This window comes from Tursiops truncatus, chromosome 6 (assembly GCF_011762595.2).
Source record: "Tursiops truncatus isolate mTurTru1 chromosome 6, mTurTru1.mat.Y, whole genome shotgun sequence".
NCBI classification, from domain to species: domain Eukaryota; kingdom Metazoa; phylum Chordata; class Mammalia; order Artiodactyla; family Delphinidae; genus Tursiops; species Tursiops truncatus.
Genome location: NC_047039.1, coordinates 40,839,124 through 40,849,237, shown reverse-complemented (window position 1 = coordinate 40,849,237; position 10,114 = coordinate 40,839,124).

Sequence of the window (10,114 nt, the reverse complement as noted above, 5' to 3'; positions counted from 1 at the left end):
ATGCAGTATCTTTTCATGTATTTCTTTTTTATTGAAATATAGTTGATGTACAATGTAATGTTACAGGTGTACAATATAGTGAGTCACAATTTTTAAAGGTTATACTCCATTTATAGTTATTATAAAATACTGGTTATAGGCTTCCCTGGTGGCACAGTGGTTGGGAGTCCGCCTGCCGATGCAGGGGACGCAGGTTCGTGCCCTAGTCTGGGAAGATCCCACATGCCGCGGAGCAGCTGGGCCCATAAGCCATGGCCGCTGGGTCTGCGGGTCCGGAGCCTGTGCTCTGCAACGGGAGAGGCCACAACAGTGAGAGGCCCGCGTACCACAAAAAAATAAAAAAATAATAAAAAATAAATTAAAAAATATATATATTGGTTATATTCTCTATGTTGTACAATATATCCATATAGCTTATTTTATACGTAGTAGTTTGTATCTCTTAATGCCCTACTCCTATATTGCCCCCCTGCCCCTTCTCCCCACTGGTAACCACTAGTTTGTTCTATATATCTGTGAATCTGCTTCTTTTTTGTTATATTCACTAGTTTGGAGTATTTTTTAGATTCCACATATAAGTGATATTGTACAGTATTTGTCTTTGTCTGTCTGACTTATTTCACTTAGCATAATACCCGCCTAGTCCACCCATGTTGTTGCAAGTAGCAAAATTTCTCTCTTTTTTATGGATGAGTAGTATTCATATATATATATATACATATATGTATATATAAAACACATCTTCTTTATCCATATATATTTCTGATATTCATATAATCCTTTAAAAATTTTTTGCCATTTCTTTCTTCCTTAGTAGTCTCTGTTTCTGCCAAGATGCTTTTCCTCTGGCCTTTCTGTAGGCCTGTACTTTTACATTAAAGGCTTTCTGCAAATATCTGTTTGTCCTGGCTGGCTGTTTAAGAGTGGGACGTCAAAAAACTGACTGGAAGCTCTGAGCATGAGTTCAGTGTGTTGCACCTCTCTGCAGCAAAACTAGCGGAATGGTTTTGTTGGAGGTGCCCTACTGATATATCCGTTGGAGAAATATCAACATCTTCAGACTTATTCACTAGGGCTGGTCAGATTTCCCAGAGATCTGATGAACTCCTGTGTGGAGAATAAACTTTTGCCAGCCTTCTGTGAGACAATGGGTGAAGAAAGCCCAAGGTCTAAATTCAGTTCAGAACTTTAGCTTAATCCTACCTGCTGTCTACAACTGTATGGTCCAGAGAACCTCTCTTTTATACCTCCTCCAGAGAAAAAGACCTCTTTGACACCCCTGCCCCAGTCTTCTATGTGGTGGAAAAGGTATGTTTACTCCACTGTGTGGAGAGGAAGAGGAAATGCGTCAAGGATCTAACTGTTGTGTGGGTTTTGGGGGGGGTTTTGGAACGGCTTTATTGAGATATCTATGTACTGTACAATTCACGTATTTAAAGTGTATGATTCAATGGTCTTTATTATATTCACAGAGTTGTGCAACCATTACCACATCAATTTCATTTCATTTATTATTTATTTGAAGTATAGTTGATTTATAATGTGTTCATTTCTGGTGTACAGCAAAGTGATTCAGTTACATATATATATTTTTTCATATTCTTTTCCATTATGGTTTACTACAGGACATTGAATATAGTTCCCTATACTATACAGTAGGACCTTGTTGTTTATCTATTTTATATATAATAGTTTGTATCTGCTAATTCCAAACTCCTACTTTATCCCTCCCCCACCCCCTTTCCCCTTTGGTAACCATAAGTTTGTTTTCTATGTCTGTGAGTCTTTCATAAATTCATTTGTGTCATATTTATTTAATTTTATTTATTTATTTATTTATTTATTTTTGTGGTACGCGGGCCTCCCACTGCTGGGGCCCCTCCCGTTGTGGAGCACAGGCTCCGGACGCGCAGCCTCAGCAGCCATGGCCCACGGGCCCAGCTGCTCCACAGCATGTGGGATCCTCCCGAACTGGGGCACGAACCCATGCCCCCTGCATCGGCAGGCGTACTCTCAACCACTGCGCCACCAGGGAAGCCCTGTGTCATATTTTAGATTCCACATATAAGTGATATCATATGGTATTCGTCTTTATCTTTCTGACTTACTTCACTTAGTATGATAATCTCTAGGTTCATCAATGTTGCTGCAAATGGCATGATTTCATTTTCATGGCTGAGTAATATTCCATTGCACCACATCAATTTTAGAATGTTTTCATCACCTCATAAACAAGCCTGAGTCCTTAGCAGTCACCTGCCCGACCATTCCTCTCATCCTCCACTGCCCCCACTACCCCAGACCTAGACAACCACTAATCTACTTTATTTTTCTATGGATCTGCCTAGTCTGGACATTTCATATAAATGGATTCATACAATATGTGGTATTTTGTGACTCGATGCTTTTATTCAGCATAATGTTTTCAAGGTCTGTGCATGTTCTAGCATGTATCAGTACGTCATTTTTTTTTTTGCCAAAAAATTCCATTTTATGGATATATCATATTTTATTCATTTGTCAGTTCATGGTTTGGGGTTGTTTCTACTTTTTGGCTATTATAGATAATGCTGTTATGAATAATCATGTACAAGTTTTTATATGGACATGTTTTTATTTCTCTTGGGTATATACCTAGGAGTAAATTGCTGGGTCACATGGTAACTCTGCAGTTAACCCTTTAAAGAACTGTCTGCCTGTTTTCCAAAGTGGCTGCACCATTTACATAATCACCAGCAATGTACAAGTGTTCCAATTCTCCACATCCTAGACAATACTTGTTATTATCTGACTTTTCCATTATAGCCACTCTAGTGTGTGTGAAGTGGTATCTCATTTTGTCTAACTGGCTTTTAAATATACATTCAACTAGTCCTAATTCCACCTTATCCTCACTTCCAGAGGTATAGGTAGTCACTAACTTACCATCTTTTAGAGGTTCTGCAGTGTATATTGCTTTCCCCTCCACCAATCACTAAGCAGTAGCATGTCTGTGCTTGTTATATCAGGTAACTCTGGCTCAACAGTTTTCCAGCTTCTGAAATGTTGTGGTTTCTGCCTTCTCTCCCATTTTCTTTGGCTGGTTGGCTTTATATCCTTGAAGAATTCATTTACTCTATTTTAATGATTTTGAGAGGGAGGAGTAGTTCTGCATATGATTAGTTCACCATCTCTAAACTGGAAATTCGTTTTCAATTCTATTTGCCTATTGAAGTTTTTGTTTGACGTTTTGAGGAGAATGAGGTTTAACAAACATTTCTTGTTTCTAAAAGAGGCAATCGAGGCATAAGCCACACTTGAGTAAGACATTACGTTTGGGAATAAATGAAAACAGAAGTATACTTGAAGTATTTATGATGGTTCTTTTCTCTTATGATCATTTAAAAATTATATGCACAATTACTTATATTGTTTCATCTTTTAAATGAATCACTGAGATGCATTATTTCAAGCTTCATATACATGATGGCTATTAACTTCCTTTTTAAAGCTTTAAGAATATTAATAGTAATATTTATTTTGTACATACTCTATCCCAGGCACTGTGCTAAGCATTGTATATACATTATCTCATACAGTCTTTATAACGACCCCATAAGGGGAGTACTTTCAAACTGCGGTTACAGATAAGGAAGCAGAGGCTGAAATATCTAGTGCAACATACTAGGAAATGGTGGGCTTAGTCCTTTATGCTTGTTTTTCTTATCTCGAGCCTTGTTCTCAACAATATGCTGTGCTGTACTGGGGAGACCCTTGCGTATTCAACTTATAGACAGTCTAGGTTGGTTAAATCTGCCATAGCATGAATTGTGCGTGGGTCTGTAGGTATTATTAATATGTATCTACATTTTAAATTAAACATGTATACATGATTAAATAAGTTTTTGGTTGAACAGGATTTTTTCCTGCTTTGGATTTTCTGTCCTTTAAGCCAGGTTAAAGTATAGACAATTATCATCAATTAATATTATTAACTTAATGTGATGCGGGAATGCCAGTTTCAGAAGTCATTTCAAATATGGGCTTTCCGGTGTCAAGAAATTTATAGCACAGACAGACTCTTATGTCCCTGACTTAAAGCGTGTTTTGCCAAATGCAGGGAAAAAAAGACCCCCTTACTTAAAAAAAAAAAAAAGTTTCTATTTTGAGTTGTTTTGTTAAATTCTTCATTACAATTTTTGTTTGTTTGTTTCTGTATCTGACAAGAAGGACTATGATTGCTATCTCAGTGGGTGGGTGTGACTGAAGAGATGATCTAAGATAATCTAAGGTTAATTTTGTTCTCTTTCTCCATCTCTTTCCCATTTCACTGAAGTGATTAAGAGAAAGAGCTTTCAAGACAAAGGGAAAACTTATTATAAAGGCCCCAAGGCGGGGAATGGCTTATGGGGCTATGAGTTTAGAATATTCCAGGAACAGTGAGGAGGCCATTGTGCCCAAGTGCAGAGGGCAAGGGGAGGGCGGCTCCTATAAAATTGGAGAGGTTGGCAGGATGGCTCATGCAGGGTATGGCAGGCCGCGCCAAGAGTCCACAATACAGAGCCGATGAGTAGTCATGAGTCACAAAAGGCAGGGGCCTTCCATGGGGCAATGCCAGGCAGAAGAGAGTGCCTCATGACCCCACTACTTCATCCCCAAGGAAGCAAAGCGAGAGATTTGGGCCTGAGTGTCTAGCAGTTTTCCAGGCAGTTTTAGAAGTCAAAGAATTACGATTTAGTTATTTTACAGTGAGATGCCTGTATTCCTGACTGGCCTGGTGTGGGTAACTTCAGTTTCATCTGTGGACACATATATGTGGACATTATAAATCTTATATGCAAAAAACAGACTTTTCAGAGACCTTTTCCTGGACATTTAACCCATCAGTGCTAATGGCACTGAATTGAACAAACTTCTGCTTATGTAGGAACTAGTTAAACCACCTTTATTTGGTTTTCAAATAAAGGTATCAAAATAAATTTCTCCAAACTGGAATGTCTCCTGAATAGAGTTTAAAGGCTCTGTATTTAATGTTTCAACTCTATAAACCTTTGTAAAAATAGCTGCTGGAGATACATAGGATATGATTCCTGTTCTCAGGGAGCCCAGAGTCTAGTATAAGAGAAAGATGGGCAGACAGTTTTCTACAATGAAGCATGGTAGATTTATTTCCCAGTAGAGGCCAATTCAGCTTTTTCTACAGTTGTCACATGTGGTTGTTGATGTTTTTAAACCTGTAAAAAGTGTGGGTTATATCTGATGATGATGATACCGATCATCATTTTCAGGCATTATGCTAGATGCTTTACACAGATTAAATGTTATTTCCAAAGAGAAGCCACTCCCCTACCTTCCCCCATTTAGCACATGAGGAAACTAAACTTCAGAGACCTGAGTTAGCCCAAGGTGAAACAGCTAGTGTGTGGGGTCTGTGTTGAGTCCTAGGTTGGCGATTCTAAAGCCCCATACTTCCTGCTTTTCTACCAACTCCTTAAAAATTGGTTTCTGTGATGTGTATATGGATTGAATCAGAGACAATTTGGTAAGTACTTTACCACCAACCCTCTAAGGACATTTGCACTGGTTTTGTTTTGAATGGTCAAACTGTTCTCTGAAACATGGACCCTTCTGTATTCATTTACCAAAACTTCATTAAGTATCTGTGAGTGAAGCACTGTGCTAAATACTGGAGATACAAAGATGACTACGACATGGTCCTTGCCTCTGAAGAACTCAGCCTAGAAGGGAAACAAGGAATTGTAAGGCAGATCGACAGTACTTTGCTAGAGTCATTGCAAAACCTCTCTTCCTGCCTCTCAGAGGCCTATCACACTCCTCTGCTCATCTCCTTTCTGCATCTACTCCTTATGGTCCAGGCTGCTCTGCATGCCATCTGGGTGAGCTCATTAATCCCCATGGCAATGCTCAGATTTCTCTCATGAGTTTCATACCAATGTATCCACTGCAAACAAAGCATCTATCTGGACTTGGCTATCCCATACCCAATCCAAGCCCACGTATCTATAATAGAATTCTATATTGAATATTTTGTATTTCCCCACAAAAGAACTTCATGTCCTCTGGCCCTTTCACAGTGAGTACTACCAGGTTCATATTGTTATGCAAAACAGCAACCTTGGACTTATCCTAGTCTCCCTCCTCTCAGTCAACCCCAAACAGTCATTAAAATTAATATTTCTATCACTTTAACACTTGTCATTCTTTCTACTTCTGATGCAATTATAGCCTTAATTCAGACTTAACGATCTTTAAATACCACACTGCAATAGTCATCTATCATGAGTTTTCCTGGCTTTAATCTCTGCAAATGTAACATGTCTATTGCTCTCAGAGTGATCATCCTAAAATGAAAATTTAGTCATAGCACTCCTTGATTTAAAACCTTCTATTTCCCTTTGTTATAGACCTTAGTAGGGTATATCAAACCTGGACCCAGTTTGTTTAATGCACCTCGTCTCAGGCTAAGCCCTTTCTCAGGCTTATTTCAGCCTTGCTCAATATTACATTTCCCCTAACATGGTATAGTATTTTATACCTTCATGTTTTGGCTCAGACTACCGGTCCATTTGTCAGAAATGCCTGTCCTGCCCTCCTCCATGCCATTGTCATGGTTCACCTGGTAAACACCTTAGCTTTCAGTACCTAGCTCAAAATTTCCTTCTTCTGTATGGCCCTTTTAGGCTATGAATAATTAAGTAACTGTGAAGAACAGAGAATAAGTCTACTGTGATAAATTTCAAAAATTACCACAATATCAAAGTAGATTTCAGAACAATATTATCAGAGATAGAGACAGACATTAATTAAATAAATAAAGATAAGTGAGTCAATTTACAAAGACACATACAATCCTAAATATGAATGAACCTAACAAATAACCTTTAAAATACGTGGAGAAAAATTGATGGAATTTAAAGCATAAGTACAAATCCATAATTATAGTTGGAACCTTTAACATTCTGCTTTCAGAAACTGACATAAGAGGTAGAAAAGAAATCAGTAGGGATAGAGAGGACCTAAACAACTCTATGAACCAACTGGACCTAACTGTAATTTTTGGAATAATCCAACCACCAAGAGTAGAATACATATTCTTTTCAAGTGCACGTGGAACACTCACCAAATATACCATATTCTGGGCCATAAAACAAACCTAAACAAATGTAAAAGACCTGAGCCCCTGCCTAAGGGGCTTATAGTCTATCTGGAAAGATGCCATGTGTGCCAAGGAAATATCAGGAGAAGAAAAAAAAGAAAAAAAAGCCATGAGAATTGGTGCGTCATGTCCTCAAGGATCCCAAAGCAAAGACTACTACAACTTTTACTGCCAGTACCACCCTTTGGTATTTAACCACACAGTGTCTGATTTTGTTATTTAACTTTTCCTGTTTTGAGGCATTGTCACCATGGCTGGGATTGTATAATTGTGAGCTTCCAGAGCAGAGACCACATCTTCTCTCTGTGTCTCTTCCTACAACAATTAGTACAGTGCTTGCCACTTCAATGCTCAAAAAAAAAAGGTTTAGAGTAAATGGGGTTCAGAGAGGGTCAGGTATTTTCCATGGCCATCAACTCCGCTCCAGACCAGAGTGGGTGTTGCCACTTTAACTGTGGTGTTCTGGCTGAAGACCAGGACTTAATTGTTGATGACCCTTCCTTTTCTTCTAGCCACCGTTAGGTGCAGTGGTTTCACGAAAAAAGTTCACGAAAGTCCTTAAGAAGACAGATGTGATGACTCTGGAGCTTCAGTGCCCACAGCCCTGCAAAAGGCAGAGCGCCAGCGCTGCACTGCCAGAAGTCAACACCCCACCCTGTTTGCTCACCTCCTGGAGGCTGTGGTTCACCTGCATTCTGTTTCGTATTTGCCAATGGGTGTTTTAAGGTACCTCCTACTGCCCTGGGTCCACTGTCTCAAGGATTTCCCCCTAATCATCTTCATTTGTACATATATATTCATTTCTATAATGCTGAAATTCTAGAAATTATAAAGAAAATAAAAAGGATCAGTTTTTCAATAACCCAGAAATAGTAACTTTTAACATTTTGTTGTATATTTTATACATATATAAGTATATAATATATAAATATATATATATAGAGAGAGAGAATGTATGCATGTGTATAAATTTCATGCTGTCCAAACTGTTGTTTTTCCCAATCAATAATACAGCATAAACATCCTTACATCTTTCCATGTCAGTATGCTTCCATCACAACATTTTGACATTTGTATGGGATTTCTCCGTGTACCATGATTTATATTAATAATCCATTTTTGTTGGCTATTTAGATTGTTTCCAGGTTTTGATTATTATCAACAATACTTCTGTAATGCCCTCATACATAAATGTTGGGCACATCTTTTATCTGGGCTTGGGTTATATCATAAAAGTGGATTTTCTGGGCCAAAGGATATGCATCTAAGACTTGCTACATATTTGTGATCGTGGCCTCTAGACAGGTGGTACCAGCTTATAGGAACATTGTATAAGTTATTTTCCACACCTCTTCACATTTTAAATTTATCCATTGCTATTTTGATTAATCCATCTCAAAGACTTTCAATGTTTTCTGTAGATTATTTTTTCACATATTAAGTACAAAGGGCAGAGACTAGAAAATGAAATATCAGCCAAGTGCCTTGTTTCTCTGAATATTTTGTTTGCTTGTATATTGGTTTGTTTTTCTTTTTTGTGCTGCTATAAGTGTGTCTGGAAAAATCAAATTAAAGTAAGCTGAGTAAGCTTGACTAACAAGGAAGCCCCTTTCACTTCCCTGGAGCATGGCAGTGGGGTGCCCCCAGATCCTGATGTTATTACCACTATTTCGGAAGCACAATGATAAATGTCTGCATTTATCAGTGTCATCAAACTTTTCCATTATCTGTCAAAGTTTCATTGCAAATACTTTCCTAAGGTCTGGGCATACCCTGTTGGTGTTTGTGATGTTTGCCACATTTCTCTTTATCTACTTTTTTGCACGTTGTGGTCTAAAGATGAACTATGAAAAAAAAGAGCCAACTTTGCAAAAATTGGAGGCCAAGAGACCAGGATTCTGATACTACCCAACACTAAGCAAGTTACTTAGCCTGTGTGGGACCTTGTTTCCTCATTGCAAATAGCTCTATATAACAATCCAGGGGTAGTGTGGTGGTTGTAGATGGGGAAGAAACCCATAGAAAGCCTTTATTAAATATGTACTTGTGCCAGATACTATGTATATATTATCTCATGAATTAGGCATTATTGTCTTCCATTTTAAAGATGGGGAATCTGAGGTTCAGAGATGTGAATTAAATTGCCCTGGTCATACAGAGAGTAAATTACAGCTATAACATGTAATCTAGGTTTGCCTGTCTCCAAAGCGTTCTCAAGGTATGAGTATATAAGTAACAATGGGAGTCTGTTCATTCATTTCTTTTTTTCTTTTTTTCTTTGCGGTACGTGGGCCTCTCACTGTTGTGGCCTCTGCCGTTGCGGAGCACAGGCTCCGGACGCACAGACTCAGCAGCCATGGCTCACGGGCCCAGCTGCTCCGCGGCATGTGGAATCTTCCCGGACCAGGGCACGAATCCATGTCCCCTGCATTGGCAGGCAGACTGTCAACAACTGCGCCACCAGGGAAGCCCTGTTCACTCATTTCTTAATTCATTAATTATCTATTCAAGACATACTATGACCTTCCAGGCACTGTGGTCAGATCTGGGAATTCAGTGGTGAATAAATTAGATATGTTTCCTGCCTCATGAAGATATCAGTCAGCTGGGGGAAAAGAGACATTAAAAAGATGAAGACACAAATATATGATTACCAATAGTGATTAGTACTGTGAAAAAAAAGGACAGAGTGTTGGGATGGAATAACAGGGAAGACCTGATTTGGATTGAATAGGTCAGGGAAGACCTTTCTGAAATTGAGACCCAGAAGATAACTAGGTGTTAATCAGGCAAGAATGGGAAGAGCCTTTCAATATTTCTGGGTGGATGGAGCTGCTGAGGATAAAGAGCTGATCCAGCTGGTCCCCACCAAGGCTCTTCAGGGGATGAAGATGCCCTGATGATGACCACAGCCAGCTTTGTAGAGAAGGGTTGTGGCCATGTCCAAGTGTGTGGTAT